The sequence below is a fragment of the Dipodomys merriami genome, unplaced genomic scaffold, assembly GCF_024711535.1.
Source record: "Dipodomys merriami isolate MVZ:Mamm:240054 unplaced genomic scaffold, mDipMer1.0.p SCAF_60, whole genome shotgun sequence".
In the NCBI taxonomy this organism is placed as follows: Eukaryota; Metazoa; Chordata; class Mammalia; order Rodentia; family Heteromyidae; genus Dipodomys; species Dipodomys merriami.
In genome coordinates this window covers 4,076,245-4,082,275 of record NW_027206180.1, presented here as the reverse complement: position 1 = coordinate 4,082,275, position 6,031 = coordinate 4,076,245, and positions in this window count along the sequence as shown.

Here is a 6,031-nt window from a genome sequence, read left to right as displayed (position 1 = left end):
TTTCCACTGCATTAATACCAAATGCTTCTTGTCATCTCATTGTCCACTTCCCTCCGGTCTCTGACCCCACTGCACGGAACAGCCCTGAGGGCTTCCTGGTCACAAAGGGAAATGATTTCTAATCTTGGAGAATTTTAGTCTTGACAGCTTAGTTCAAAATTTTGGGGAAGAATTTCTTTGTGCCTGTTTAATGCAAAACAAATCATGAAAGATTGCACAATTGTTTGGTACTTTGAAAAAAAAATAACATTTGCTTTTCAGCCTTTTTTTCCTTTTTGAGACAGGGTTTTGCTATGTGGCCCCTGCTAGCCTCGACCTCTTACTCCTCCTGCCTCAGTCTCTGGGATGCTGGGTGTAGAGAACAGAACAGGCTCATTTCACGCCTGGAGGTTTGTGTGGGGAACGCTTCCTTCGTGAAGGGGCGGGTCTAATTCTTAGCTCAGCCCCTGTTGCCCTACTTCACACCCTTATCTGTTCGCGTCTGCACTGCAGCGTTCTGAGCGTGGCTAATACTAAAGAACTTTATTATGATGTTTAGTATTTTGCACAGCAAAAGTAATGGAAAGCATTTGGCTAAACCTAAAGACCTGCAAGACAGCTTACTTCTTCAATGTGATTTACCCAACTGGAATAGTGACACACATCTTTTAAATCATAAAGTGAATAAATCATTGAAGATAACAATCCTGGGGTCGTCTGCAGTTTTGTTTTGGACACCAACACATGAGCAATTTATGGATAGAATCAAATGAACTTCCACCCTTTCTGAGGGCAGTTGGGAGGCAGTAACTGGAGTGCTTGTGGCTGTAGACCTGAAGATTTTGCTCAGTAGAGAACTCAGTTAAGTTTTTAAAAAGAATCATTAAGTTGCTAGCATGATTAACCTCTTTTTTTTTTTGGGGGGGGGAGCCCGTCGTGGGGCCTGAACTCTGGGCCTGGGCGCTGTCCCTCAGCTCTTCAGCTCAAGGCTAGCGCTCTACCACTTGAGCCACAGCGCCACTTCTGGCTTTTTTCTTTTTGCTTATGTGGTGCTGAGGAATTGAACCCAGGGCCTCATGCATGCAAGACAAGCGCTCTACCACTGAGCCACCTTCTCAGCCCCAATTTCTAACCTCTTACAGGTGTGTGTGTTGGGGTTTGAACTCAGGATTTCACTTTCTTGCTTGGCTTTTTTTTTTTTTTTTTTCTCCCCCTTCCTCAAGGCTGGAGTTTTACCACATGAGCTCCACACAGCTCCACTTCCATGTTTTTGGTGGTGAAAAGGTAAGTCTCATGGACTTTTACAAATACTGTGGAGCTGTGGTTCAAAGTGATAGAGCACTAGCCTTGAGCAAAAGTAGCTCAAGGACGGCATCTGGTCCCTGAGTTCAAGCTCCATGACCACCTCCCTTCCCCCCCCCTGAGTAAGTGTCTGGATATGCAACTAATTGTTGGGTCATCATCTGTCCATGGAGCCAGCCCTGAGAATTCTGGGATGTGATTGTTCACCCCCCCCCCCCCCCCCAGCGTACTGTTGATTTGATTGTGCCCTTGTAAAACTGACACGTTCATTTTGGGGAAGAAAATTTAAAATTTCAGACATTAAAGGATCTTTTGATTTCCCCAAAGGTAAAACACTGAATAGTTGTGAGCCGCAACCTCGTAGATAGTTGTTTGTATATTTACTAGTCTTTCATGTATGCCGTCACTGAAGTAGGTTGGCTGGTTGGCGGTGATGGTAGAAGTTAGTGCTCGGTGAAGTGCGTTAGTGATGTGCACACCCTCACCTGGGGGCAGCTGGCGTGATGAGCCCGCGGGTACTAGAAACCCGCTGGTTCTCAGGCTGAGCGCTTCCACGTGTGAGTGGTCTCACTCGGCAGACTGAAGTTGATCACCTGCCAAGGAGATGCCCCGCTGGGCACGGCTCCACTGCCTCACTTCCTGCCTCTGACCTGAGTGGAGAAGGCGCTAAGCACTGGTGCAGCCACTTGGCAGGGCTGTGGCTTCCCTGTGCCACAGGTCCCGGGGGCTCCAGTCCCTCCTGGGATGAGCTTTCCTTCAGGAGTCCTGAGCTGTGCTGGGTGTCAGCCATGAAGAGGGCTGTGCTGGCAATCTACAGCTTGCGGGGTACCTGGTGTCCAGCGGCCTCGATGTCTGCTTGTGGGCTCAGTGCAGATGCCTCCGTGAATCTGCCAAGGCATCTGCTAGTGCACCTGGCCTCAGGAAAGATTCAGACAACTATTCTCTGATCCTTAGGGATGGTGTTGCGGATCCCTGCCCCCAGCCGAAATCCCTAGGGAGAGAGGAGCCTGTTAGCCTGTCCCCTGCCCCCTGCCCTGAACCTCAAGATGACAGCAGTCATGTAGATTTCAGGGTGAATTTGGTGGCCACCAAGAGGTTGATCTGCTCAGCCTCTTGGGTTAAGATCGATAGTTGAAGTGTTTTCACCACTACTCCCCCCCACCCCCCCAGTTCCACTGGGGTCTGTGAAAGCTTGCCTCCTGCCTGTGTCTACAGTAAAACACTCTCCCACCATTGGGGGGGGGTGAGGATCCACACACACTGCACGCGGGGCCCACACTCTGCTTTAGTTTCTTGGTATTTACATGTGATTGTGTAACCACGCCCACTTCACAGCCTGAAAACCTGGATGCTCCCGGTGACTCCTGGCACAAGGTAGGTATGGACCTTTCTTTTAGTGATTTATTTATTTATTTGTCGGTGTGGGGCTTGAACTCTGGGCCTACGCACTATCCCTCAGCTCTTCAGCTCAAGGCAAGTGCTCTACCACTTGAGCCAGCCACAGTGCCACTTCTGGTTTTCTAGTGGTTTATTGGATCTCACAGACTTTCCTGCCTGGGTTGGCTTTGAACCGTGATCCTCAGATCTCAGCCTCCTAAGTGGCTAGGATTACAGGTATGAACCACCAGTGCCCGGCTTTTAGTGATATATTTATGTTGGTCATGGGGCCTGAACTCTAGGCCTGGGCGCTGTCCCTCAGCTCTTCAGCTCAAGGAGAGCGCTCTACTACTTGAGCCATAGCACCATTCCTGGCCTTTTCCGCTTAGTGGTGCTGAGGAATTGAACCCAGGGCCTCATGCATGCAAGGCAAGCACTCTACCACTGAGCCACCTTCCCAGTCATACCCCTCCTTCCCCCCCCCCCTTCTTTTAAATGGCTAGAAAAAACTTTCACAAAATCCTTGCTTCTCCTTTTTCTGGGCCTTGAGTCAGCTGAGGACAAGGATGAGAGCATGGATTAGAGCTGGATGAGGTAGCTCAAGCTTGGGAGGTAGCTCAAGCTGCGTGGGAAGCAGATACCAGGATTGTGGTTTGGGGGTGAGACTAAGTAAAACAAAAATAGGATTCCATTTGAACCAGTGGCCGCCGGGTACAGCCATACATGCCTGCCATCTCAGGGCAGAAGCACAAACTAGGATCATCTCCGCCCAGGCCAACCTATGTGTAAACAAAACCCTTGCTCACAAAATGAGGTTGGAAGAGATGGGAGAGTTCTGAAAGGAGTGACATTGATCAAGATGCATTGTACTCAAAAAAAAACAGACCTGCTAAATCGAAACCCCTTTGTACAATTTTTTTGTTGGTTATGGGGCTTGAACTCTGGGCCTGGGCTGTCCCTCAGCTCTTCAGCTCAAGGCTAATGCTCTGCCACTTGAGCCACAGCGCCACTTACAGTTTATTGGAGAGTCGCATAGACCTTACTGCCAGGGCTGGCTTTGCACCACGATCCTCAGATCTCAGCCTCCTGAGTTGCTAGGATTACAGGCGTGAGCCACTGGCACCCGGCTTTCTTGTGCAACTCTTAAGGGTAATACAGTGGAGCTTGGCAGGGCCGGGGTGGGGAGGGAAGGCTGATGGAGTGGCTCAAGTGATAGGGCACTTTCTAGCAGGTGCATGCCCCTGAGTCAAGGCCCCCACCCCAGCCCACCCCCAGTCAAGGCTCTGGGGTTGGTGAGGTGTGGTTGGCATGGCAGCTCTGCCCTGGTCTGTGAATGTGGGGGACATTCCCTCAACCCAGACATTCCCATCAGTCATGTGATTGCCTGGTGTGGGTGCAACAGGGGACCCCTCCCATGGCTTCTATACCAGCTCCTAACTGTATCCCCCTGTCCCTTTAATGTGATAGCTTCAGCCTGCCTGCACATTAGAACCAGCCCTGGGCCACATCCTAGAAAAAAACGAGACTCCACTGTGGTGGGGCCTAGGTGCCAAGATCTCGAGCTCTGCCAGCAGGAAGCTGCCAGCCGGGAGCGGAGGGAATGTTGCTTTGGCGCCTTCTCTGTCTATCTGGGCCGGTGGCCAGTGGGTGGGCTGCGGGGGGGGGCAGCTGTTTGAGGACCCCTGTATTGTGCTGCCTTGGCCCTACTCTGAGGGCCCCCAGGCCTTGTAGAAATTGGAGTGGGGTGGGTGTGATCTTGGGGGCGCAGTGGATTGCTGGGCTTGGCAGCAGGAAGTTGGCACCCACAGGCTCCAAGGTGACATGCGTCAGGCTCACCAGGAGTGAGCTGGCCTGGGGCAGCTGTGTCACCTTGGGGTCGCTTTAAAACAAGTTTCTGGGCTGCATGGCGACACACACCGAGACCAAAGGTCTGGGGCAAGATGGCAGCTTTTCTTCTTTCAGGGCAAATTAAAAAATCTTAAGTGTTCACTCTCGATCTTGCCTCAGCCAGTGCTGGGACCACAGGCGTGTGCTACCATGCCAGGCCCCCGCTCAGGATTGTACAGGGGGTGCAAATGAGTTTGTGAGCAGTGTGCTGCCCCTGGAGCCTTAGAACTCCAAGGACACTGGGCAAGGTCGAGGCCCTGGGTTCTCAGAAAAGGAAAAGACCTGGGTCCTAGAGCGTGGCCTAGAAAGGATGGGAATTCTGTTCCCATATCCCACAGGCGGGCCCCTGAGTCTCAGAGGAGCATATACACGTTCCCGACAATGACGGGATGGTAGGCTGTAGCTGCTCTGTCAGCTAACATGTGGACGGCCCGTGGCTGGGTGGCCAGGTTGGCCAGAGGTGCCTGGAGCCTGGAGCTGCTTGGGTGGGGCTGTTGTCAGTCAGTCCTGGTCACCCTGCTTTGAGATAGGGGTCCTCCTAAAGTTGAAGCAGTTGGCCTTGGTCTCCTCACCTGAAAGTGGGGCTAGCAAGGGAAACTAAGGCCCCGGCCAGTGACTATGGTCAACTCAGATGCACCCGCATCCGACTAGGGGTCTCCCCATGTCCTACCTCATCAGGGGGTAGTGCCCCCGGGGCTCCCACAGGGACGTCCAAGGTCTGGCCTGGGCTCCCCCTTAGGCCAGGAACACTTACGTTCTCTCTCGGTGATTCACTTCCTGTTTGGGCCCAGGAATGTGGGGACAGACACAACTCTGAGCCAGCTCCGGGGGAAACAGCAGGGCCCAGCCTGCCAGAGTCTTAAAGAGACAGTCTTCCCAGGCAGGGCTTCTCTAGGGCTGCTGGTGAATAGCTCCAGAGCCGGGGCAGAATTTGAATCCAAGATATCTGCTGCCAGAGCCGGTGGTCCAGGTGTCCCCTCCATCTCCTCTGACTTCTCTCCAAGCCCTAGGGGCTCCCCTGGGGCTCCCCACCCTTCCTCCAAGGTGTCTGAAAGAGTCCTGTACCCCAAGGTTTGCTGGCCTGGTTTAACTTGCCCTGCTGAATTTTGGTGCCTTTAGAGAATGGTCCAGCTCTCTGGGTCTCACCTTCCTTCCCTGTTCCTAAGCTAAGCCTTCTGGCCAGACTTGGGTTTGGGGCTCCGGGTAGGGGGTGCTGGGCCCTGCACTGCACAGATGCCCATTCGCTGGCTTTTGGTTTGGCTTCTCCATCCATGAACTCCGGTGGTCTCATTCCTTCACTACCAGGTGGTGGCGTGGTGCGCCAGCCATCGTCCAGAAGTCCCTGCTGAGATCTCAGGTGCCCAGCCTTCAGCAGGTCTTCAGCAGGGGACAAACCCAGGGAGGTGTGGGAAATAGGCAAGGGTGGGGTGTGGGTGGAGTGGAGCTGGGGCAAACAGGAAGCTGGCCAAGGCTGTGGGAATCTCAG